The sequence below is a fragment of the Musca autumnalis genome, unplaced genomic scaffold (assembly GCF_047663935.1).
Source record: "Musca autumnalis isolate F117 unplaced genomic scaffold, ASM4766393v1 scaffold_3, whole genome shotgun sequence".
Taxonomy (NCBI): Eukaryota; Metazoa; Arthropoda; class Insecta; order Diptera; family Muscidae; genus Musca; species Musca autumnalis.
The window spans coordinates 249,710,415-249,721,100 of NW_027411866.1; positions in this window are offsets into that span (position 1 = coordinate 249,710,415).

Sequence of the window (10,686 nt, forward strand, 5' to 3'; positions counted from 1 at the left end):
CCACGTTTGTGGCTCTGGTGATCCTGGAAAAATATTCTTTAAAAAACCACGTTTGTGGCTCTGATGATCCTGGAAAACTATTCTTTAAAAAATCCACGTTTGTGGCTCTGATGATCCTGGAAAAATATTCTTTAAAAAATCCACGTTTGTGGCTCTGATGATCCTGGAAAAATATTCTTTAAAAAACCACGTTTGTGGCTCTGATGATCCCGGAAAAATATTCTTTAAAAAACCACGTTTGTGGCTCTGATGATCCTGGAAAAATATTCTTTAAAAAACCACGTTTGTGGCTCTGATGATCCTGGAAAAATATTCTTTAAAAAATCCACGTTTGTGGCTCTGATGATCCTGGAAAAATATTCTTTAAAAAATCCACGTTTGTGGCTCTGATGATCCTGGAAAAATATTCTTTAAAAAATCCACGTTTGTGGCTCTGATGATCCTGGAAAAATATTCTTTAAAAAATCCACATTTGTGGCTCTGATGATCCTGGAAAACTATTCTTTAAAAAATCCACGATTGTGGCTCTGATGATCCTGGAAAAATATTCTTTAAAAAATCCACGTTTGTGGCTCTGATGATCCTGGAAAAATATTCTTTAAAAAATCCACTTTTGTGGCTCTGATGATCCTGGAAAAATATTCTTTAAAAAATCCACGTTTGTGGCTCTGATGATCCTGGAAAAATATTCTTTAAAAAATCCACGTTTGTGGCTCTGATGATCGTGGAAAAATATTCTTTAAAAAATCCACGTTTGTGGCTCTGATGATCGTGGAAAAATATTCTTTAAAAAATCCACGTTTGTGGCTCTGATGATCGTGGAAAAATATTCTTTAAAAAATCCACGTTTGTGGCTCTGATGATCGTGGAAAAATATTCTTTAAAAAATCCACGTTTGTGGCTCTGATGATCCTGGAAAAATATTTATTAAAAAATCCACGTTTGTGGCTCTGATGATCCTGGAAAAATATTCTTTAAAAAATCCACGTTTGAGGCTCTGATGATCCTGAAAAAATATTCTTTAAAAAATCCACGTTTGTGGCTCTGATGATCCTGGAAAAATATTCTTTAAAAAATCCACGTTTGTGGCTCTGATGATCCTGAAAAAATATTTTTTTAAAAAATCCACGTTTGTGGCTCTGATGATCCTGAAAAAATATTCTTTAAAAAATCCAAATTTGTGGCTGTGATGATCCTGAAAAAATATTCTTTAAAAAATCCACGTTTGTGGCTCTGATAATTCTGGAAAAATATTCTTTAAAAAATCCACTTTTGTGGCTCTGATGATCCTGGAAGAATATTCTTTAAAAAATCCACGTTTGTGGCTCTGATGATCCTGGAAGAATGTTCTTTAAAAAATCCACGTTTGTGGCTCTGATGATCCTGGAAAAATATTCTTTAAAAAATCCACGTTTGTGGCTCTGATGATCCTGAAAAAATATTCTTTAAAAAATCCACGTTTGTGGCTCTGATGATCCTGAAAAAATATTCTTTAAAAAATCCACGTTTGTGGCTCTGATGATCCTGGAAAAATATTCTTTAAAAAATCCACGTTTGTGGCTCTGATGATCCTGGAAGAATATTCTTTAAAAAATCCACGTTTGTGGCTCTGATGATCCTGAAAAAATATTCTTTAAAAAATCCACGTTTGTGGCTCTGATGATCCTGGAAAAATATTCTTTAAAAAATCCACCTTTTTGGCTCTGATGATCCTGGAAAAATATTCTTTAAAAAATCCACGTTTGTGGCTCTGATGATCCTGGAAAAATATTCTTTAAAAAATCCACGTTTGTGGCTCTGATGATCCTGGAAAAATATTCTTTAAAAAATCCACGTTTGTGGCTCTGATGATCCTGGAAAAATATTCTTTAAAAAATCCACTTTTGTGGCTCTGATGATCCTGGAAAAATATTCCTTAAAAAATCCACGTTTTTGGCTCTGATGATCCTGGAAAACTATTCTTTAAAAAATCCACGTTTGTGGCTCTGATGATCCTGGAAAAATATTCTTTAAAAAATCCACGTTTGTGGCTCTGATGATCCTGGAAAAATATTCTTTAAAAAAATCCACTTTTGTCGCTCTGATGATCCTGGAAAAATATTCTTTAAAAAATCCACGTTTGTGGCTCTGATGATCCTGGAAAAATATTCTTTAAAAAATCCACGTTTGTGGCTCTGATGATCTTTCAAAAATCCAGGTTTGTGGTTCTGATGATCCTGGAAAAATATTCTTTAAAAAATCCACGTTTGTGGCTCTGATGATCCTGGAAAAATATTCTTTAAAAAATCCAGGTTTGTGGCTCTGATGATCCTGGAAAAATATTCTTTCAAAAATCCAGGTTTGTGGTTCTGATGATCCTGGAAAAATATTCTTTAAAAAATCCACGTTTGTGGCTCTGATGATCCTGGAAAAATATTCTTTAAAAAATCCACGTTTGTGGCTCTGATGATCCTGGAAAAATATTCTTTAAAAAATCCACGTTTGTGGCTCTGATGATCCTGGAAAAATATTCTTTAAAAATTCCACGTTTGTGGCTCTGATGATCCTGGAAAAATATTCTTTCAAAAATCCAGGTTTGTGGCTCTGATGATCCTGGAAAAATATTCTTTAAAAAATCCACGTTTGTGGCTCTGATGATCCTGGAAAAATATTCTTTAAAAAATCCACGTTTGTGGCTCTGATGATCCTGGAAAAATATTCTTTAAAAAATCCACGTTTGTGGCCCTGATGATCCTGGAAATATATTTTTTAAAAAATCCACGTTTGTGGCTCTGATGATCCTGGAAAAATATTCTTTAAAAAATCCACGTTTGTGGCTCTGATGATACTGGAAAAATATTCTTTAAAAAGTCCACGTTTGTGGCTCTGATGATCCTGGAAAAATATTCTTTAAAAAATCCAAGTTTGTGGTTCTGATGATCTTTCAAAAATCCAGGTTTGTGGTTCTGATGATCCTGGAAAAATATTCTTTAAAAAATCCACGTTTGCGCCTCTGATGATCCTGGAAAAATATTCTTTAAAAAATCCAAATTTGTGGCTCTGATGATCCTGGAAAAATATTCTTTAAAAAATCCAAATTTGTGGCTGTGATGATCCTGGAAAAATATTCTTTAAAAAATCCACGTTTGTGGCTCTGATGATCCTGGAAAAATATTCTTTAAAAAATCCACTTTGGTGGCTCTGATGATCCTGGGAAAAATATTCTTTAAAAAATCCACGTTTGTGGCTCTGATGATCCTGGAAAAATATTCTTTAAAAAATCCACGTTTGTGGCTCTGATGATCCTGGAAAAATATTCTTTAAAAAATCCAGGTTTGTGGCCCTGATGATCCCGGAAAATATTCTTTAAAAAATCCACGTTTGTGGCCCTGATGATCCCGGAAAATATTCTTTAAAAAATCCTCGTTTTTGGCTCTGATGATCCTGGAAGAATATTCTTTAAAAAATCCACGTTTGTGGCTCTGATGATCCTGAAAAAATATTCTTTAAAAAATCCACGTCTGTGGTTCTGATGATCCTGGAAAAATATTCTTTAAAAAATCCACGTTTGTGGTCAAAAATTCTTTTGCTTTTTGGTCGCTTTCTATGAAAAATCTTAAATTCCAAGTTTGAAATGGCAACATCTTCCAAAAAAGTTCAGCGCCTATCGTTGCGCTTGTCTCTACACTCGTCGCACAATAAACAATTCAAGTTGAGTCCGAGCTATGGGTTCTTAGCGTTGTGTTGTAGCTGCGTTAACCTTTCCAGTCAAACAAAGTGCCATAGTGGCTGTTACGTTGAACAAATGAATTGGGAATTGGAATTATATGGTCAGACTATGAATGGATGGTTGGTTGCTTGGTTGGACAACGGATTGGCTGTTGCAAATCGATTCAAGAACAAATTAAAACATTTCAAGATTTATTCGCCAAACTGTCAAAAGTTCGTTTGGCGCTCATATAGAATAAGAAATACGCTGCGATTTGAGCGTATATTTTCGAAGCGAATGAATGGAGACGGGGCCAACGATTGGATGGACGTATGCCTGGTTGGTTAGACGCACATTTCTTTTTTGTTTTGTTTTTGGCCAAAACATTTGGTGCTGAAGTTCGCAACATTACCAAAGTTTGTCTTTGCTCGTTGTTCCCAGCTTAAGTTGATAAAGCCGCAAGTGGAACGCTGCTGCTGCTGATATTCCCTGCTGTGTCATATATTTGAAAGTTGTTGCTCGCTTGTTGCCATTGCTGACGGGATGGCTGACTTTTTTGGTATATTTTTAATAAGTCATATGTTTTGTTGTATGAATGCCATTGTTGCTTTTGTTGTTGTTAGGAGTTCGGAGATGCTGTATCGTTTTTGTGTTTTTTTGCATTAAAAAGACTTCCGGCGTTATGTTTCACATTCTGTGTATGATTCTTGTAAGAACTTGTGTGTTTGGCTGGCTGGCTGGCTGGCTGTAGGTTCTTCCTTTAGTTTTCATTTTAGTTTTGTTTCGAAAATTCATTCAATTTGAATAGAGCAGCCTGAACAAAATTCCCTCTTCTCAATTTCTTTTGGCTCACACGTTGAAAAATATCGTCTGTCATAATATTATGGATATTTTTTTGTGCAAATTCTTCTTCGTTCTACAACAACAACAATATACCAACAATGTTTATTTCATTTCACTTCACTCCATTTCATTCACCACTCCACTTCATTATCGTGGCTAATATTTCGCAGTCATTCTTAATATTTAAAAAACTGAAAATTCATTGAGAAAAAATACTTTTGGGACGTCATATTTTTCTTTCTGCATCAGAATTCTTGTGCCTTTGGGCGTAGATGATCTTTCAAATGTTATCTTAGAAAGTGTATTCGAGACATATGCAAAAAAACAAAAACATTTGTACTTAGTTACGTTTTGAAAAGGTAATTTGCACATTTCCGCTCAAAAACAAGATATTTAAATAGATTTGCCTTTTCAGACTTTAATGGAGAATCATTCACAGAATTCAGTGCTGCGAACTGATGATTCCAGGCAGAAGAATAAATTTGAATATTCTCTAAAAGGACTGCAAACAGGATTTTTTCAACTTCACTTATTATCTTATTTCCGTCTTATTACTTTAGTTTATTTTCGATATGCCATCATACCAACTTTCAAAATTTCTAATAATGCGAAGACAATGTTAAAGTGGTAGTAGAAAGAAGTACTACTCATCGTTGGTACCGATTAAAAATTATCCTGCATTTCATTTTAGCCCTTTATCATTAACCGAAACTAAACTAATCGAATAAATTGAACGTAATCCATGCGTGTAGCATTAATTTATTCGGATCTCTACATTGTTGGGTAAATGTTTCACGCCGATTGAACATAATAATATAACCGTTCCACAAACGTCCCAGATGGGACAATGGAGACTTCTCTCATATCAATGAGTACACCCCCATTCACATTAGCTCAATGATATGGGACCTACTGTTTATCGCCGAGTCCTAACGGCGTGTCTTAAGACACCACTTGTAGAGGAGCTTTATTGAACATAGCACATTTAATAAGTGTATTTTTACACCATGTGAGCTGTAATTTATATCGGAATGCCTTGTCAGAGATCTTTTGGTCGGGATAGAAAAATGACCCCGGCCATGAATTTGTTCCGTTTGCCATATCCGCTTCCACCGCATGTCATCGGTGAGATGTAATGAATTAAGGGAATGGGTGCACTTCGGAATCTCAAGAACTACTACGATATGAGTTATGTTGCTATTTGCACGACAAAAACGACAAAAATCAAAAAAATTGATGTCTTCATTTTAAGAATTGAAAGATGCAAATCGCCTCAATTTTTTTCTTCCAATTTTTTCACGGTTCATAAGGAGAAAAAGCCTTACAAACCTGACCAATTTTGAAGAAGAAATGTATTTTGAAAATGAGGAAAAAATGGTTCTATTATAAGCGAAATTCTGAAACATAACAAAAAAACAAAAAAAACATTGTTCCACAACATCCCATATGGGACAAGGGAGACTTCTCTCATATCAATGAGTGCACCCCGATTCATATTTAGCTCAATGATATGGGACCTACTGTTTATCGCCGAGTCCGAACGGCGTGTCCTAAGACACCACTTATAGAGAAGTTTTACAAGGCTGAAATACTCAGGAAATGTCGCCAACATTACTGAGGGGTATTTTGCCACCGTTGAAAAATGTTTGGTGTTGCCTGGCCGGGGAATCGAACCACCGACCTTCTGCGTGCAAGGTGGGCGTGCATACCATTGCACCACGGTGGCACCCGCCGAAATTCTGAAACAAAGGACTAATATTCACGACTTAACTCAAATGGAATGATTTAGTCAATTTCCTAAGCTGCGTTTTTCTACTTATAACAATTCTTCTAAATTGCAAGGGTTGCCAAATATTTTGGTTAAAATATTGGCCAAAATGAAAATATTTAATATAGATGTACAGATTTCCGTAAAGTTTTAGTTACTTTCCAAGCATATGCAGGAGACGTCACTAGTACCAAAGGTCTGTAGATTTCAAAACTGTGGAGACTTTTTACGGACATTTGCGGTTTTGGCAGTTATGACCAAAAATTTATCTCGGTTTTTAGGCGCTGAATTTATATTTTTTCGAATATTTTAAAGTAATTGTATAATCCGTTCAGTATACTGTCTTCAATATAATGTTTTTAGTGCTATTAGCGATTTCTATTATCATGGTAACTTGGAGCAGCACTGCAGACTTTTGAAAGAAAATGAAAATGAACAAGTCGCTTTAATAAATAATTTTTCTTTTTGGGACACCCTAATGTTGGACCACGCCTAAACTCTGAGATTTTCCCGCACTGAAAACCATTATTACTGGTGATTCTGCAGAAAAGGTAATTACATTTTATAAAGTACCGAAAAATGGATGGTAACCCTATATGGAGGCTGTGGTCAAAAGTGGACCGACATCACATTTCTTATTAAGGTGGTGTTCTGAACTCTGAGTTCATTATTAAAACCTATTTGGTTTAAATATTTTGTTAACATTTATCGAAATAAATCATATAGGGAGTATACCAAATCATGGACCAATAACCAATCAACTCGACCAAAAATCATGAAAATTAAAAAGGTTGTGTATCGTTACGAAAAGCTATTTTAAAGGGTTTTTAGTTTATTTAATGTACATTCAATATTGCCACAAAGTATATAAGGAGAGATCACAATATTTTAGATACATGATTGCAATTTGGAATTGATTATAATAAATATTGAATGTTTAGAATTGAAAGTGAACCCTACCAGACCACGTTCGTTTTAGCCTTCATACAAAATTTTTTAACCAAATTCTCCAACAGACTTGAAGCAATAACTAAAAAATCTTTCAAATGAATATTACCCATATAGATGTTCGTTTTGGTGTATCCCAGAATTTTCAACCACATTAGCTCTTATTTGGCATTTTGGGTTCTAAATCCCGCAGCAAATAGCTTTCGAAAGATTTTCTATAATTCGAGGCTATTAGCATAGTTTTTAAAAATATCGTCAATAATATGGAAACCCTTTTGGTGGGTGAACTTCCATGTAATAATTGGTGAAAATAGATCCACGTTCGGACACAGGGATTGCATTCGCGATATAAACAGTTCGATCCGAACATAACGCCGTTTCTTCTTTAAAGTACATATATCACACGGTAACTTCAGTAAAAAGGTTTTGTATTATTGTAACCAAAAAAAAAACCAAAAATTCAGAAAATTACATTAAAAATAGAAAAAAAAATATCAGGAGCCGGGAGATTCAATCTACGACTCATAGACTCCGAATCCAACTCGAAGTACTGTTTGAGACTACGCAAAAACATGGTCGAAAAAATATCTCTAGCTAATTCCTGAAAAAATAGGTGAAGTCGAAAAACTCCATCTGATACATCAATGGTTGTTGTTCCCGCATATTTATATCTTAATTGTACGACTAGATGTTTATGGACTCGATGAGCTTAAAAACTTTCCAAAGACCAATCACTTCTGTCGGCACAGCGGAGACAAACTTATGAAAATTCATAACTTTTGTTTTCTGGAAAAAAAGTAAAAAGTAACAGTCGGGTTTGCCTACAGAGATATACCCTCAGCCTGTGTGAGTTGAGACTTTTATATATAGACAGATCGAATACGGGCTACTTAGCCAATTTTTTTTCTATAAATTGTATAGCTAAGAAGTTTCAGAATTTCGTCTCCTTTTTTGGACGTATAAACATTCCCACAATAATTTCGAAACATTTGAGGTGTACAACTTCACGATTGTTTGTGTTACGAATAAATGCTATGTTGTGCTCAAAAATGTGACTTCGATGAAAGCACGTTTGCACTTTTGTACAGACGATACCTGAAAGAAGCGACTGATATAGTCCATTTTGGAAGTGGAACTCGTTTTGGAATCCAATTTAGTTTGTCGGCGTAAGATTTAGAGCTTTTGGACCAATGCTGACATAACTATGGACTTACCCACTAAAAATACAATATCGCTGTAAACAAGACCGCTAGAAGTTCCATTGTTCAAAATGTGCAATGACTCCTCAAACAGCCCTTAAACTACAATGATGTTGAACTTTTGTGAGAGATGTATCCGAAGATGTTGTCCCAAATACACCATTTTGGTACTTGATATATGTACGTAATTTTAGGATGTTTATAGTTTCGGTCAAATCGGATAATTGAAATTTTGTGTTGGAGGTATCTGAAGGAGTGAATCGATATAATCCATATTCGACCCTACTCTAGGTCTAGAAAAAATCGAATTGGACTTTGCTCAAGATTTTAGGGAAACATTATAAAGTCTGGTGTCCAAAGGAAGTTTGGACAAAATATTGCGAGATCCAAAATTTTGACCAAATCGACTCCAAATTGTTTGACGCGGGTTTCGTCACAATATATGATTATTCTAAGAGCATTATTTCGATGAGGTACATTTCTATCGTTAGCCTAACGGCAGAGGATTCAATATCACGTTAAATGAAAGGAGCTTACAACTGGGATGTTTTTGTGGATTCTGAAACAACAATGTTCATAGATGAGAAAAATCCAAAAACAAGAAAAAATCGCTGGAGGGAATTTTAAATAAGTTCACATTTTTAGGATTTTTTTAGGGTTTCGCGATTTTGCATTGAAACCGCAAGTCCTATCGAAATGGGGCTAAAGAAAATGTTGTAACTTTGAAAATTTGTTTGACTTGTTCCTAGGTCTTACCATTTTTGTGATATAGAAATTCAGGTCACATTTTTAGGTTTTTTGTTTGGTTTTTACGGTTTGCTTCAAAACTGTAAGTCTTATAGAAATGGGACTACAGAAAATCGGGTAGCTGTAGCAGACGGTACAGACAGTGAACTGTCCCAATTTGAACATACATATCTCAAAAATGGTAGAACCTACAAAAATATTATATAAGAACAATATTGTAGAGAATTTTTACTGCCACAACATTTTCTTTAGTTAGCTTGTGGTTTCCCAGCAAAACCGTCAAAACCTAAAAATGCGATTTGTTTTGTTTTTTTGACTTTCTCGTCTAAGCTTCTTTCATTTAAAGTTGGTTCAAGATCACTGTGATTTACAATACAAATAACAGCAGATTTTAATACAATACCATATAACCAAAGTTTGAGCATTAATTTCGTTTACGGTTGTTTTCAGCTACAAAATTGTTACTGATAGGAAAATATTCAGATGGGTAATGCACAACAATTCATTTTTTCCATTATTTTATCCCACTGTGTAGCAGCAAGTTGATATAAAATAGGAATACAACATTTTGATTAAGGCAGTAAAACAATTTTCTAACTGGTTTTCGAGATATACTCCACGGAAAATCCTTGATATGTCGTACATATCGTCCAATAGACATTTCATTTCATGTACTTCTAATTCGCACAATACTGAATTTGTAATCGTTTTGAATACAAAATGAGTTTAAAGCCACAAGACCTTTGTATTCATTACAGAAGTCCAAAACACTGGCATGGCATAAAGAAGGAATTCAGTTCTACTGGAAGTTTCTCTAAACAGAGTATTCAAACAAAAAAATTTTTCCTAGACAACTTGTTGAGAAACTACATTTTCAGTACAAAACAGTTTTCAGTACAAAATATCAGATTTCATTTGAAATTCCAAAAATAATAATTATTTTAGAGAAAAAATCGTAATAATTTGTTGAAGTAGCTCAAAAAAATTTGTCGGACCAAACAATTGCGTACGTCCCTGTCTTCAGCAGAAACTTAATCACGCCATAACTCGGAAGTTCGACTCAAGGCGGATCTGTCCTTCGGGATTCTTAATATACTCACCAAGGGCTTTCATCCCCAAAAGGAATTATCTCTGCCCCAAAATTGCTGTTCACACTATATATTATCTAAAAGTATTTTTCTCACGCCTTCTCATTTAAGTGCCAACACTGTTCAGCGCCAGAACATATCCCAGCATGTCCTAAACTTCATCGTCGGATTCATCCTCATCATTGTAATACTACATACCCGCGTAGTTCCCCCAACAGCAACAAAGGAATCATCTTACACCCCAAGTTGTTGTTCAGTGACCCGGAAATGTATTATTCCTGCATTTCAATTGCAACGATCTCCGCAACAAAGTCAGCGAAATCTTAGACTTTATGAGTCAGAGGAATATCGTGACTGCCGCGATCCAGGAAACAAAGCTTGTCGTCACCTGCAGCTTGAAAAGTT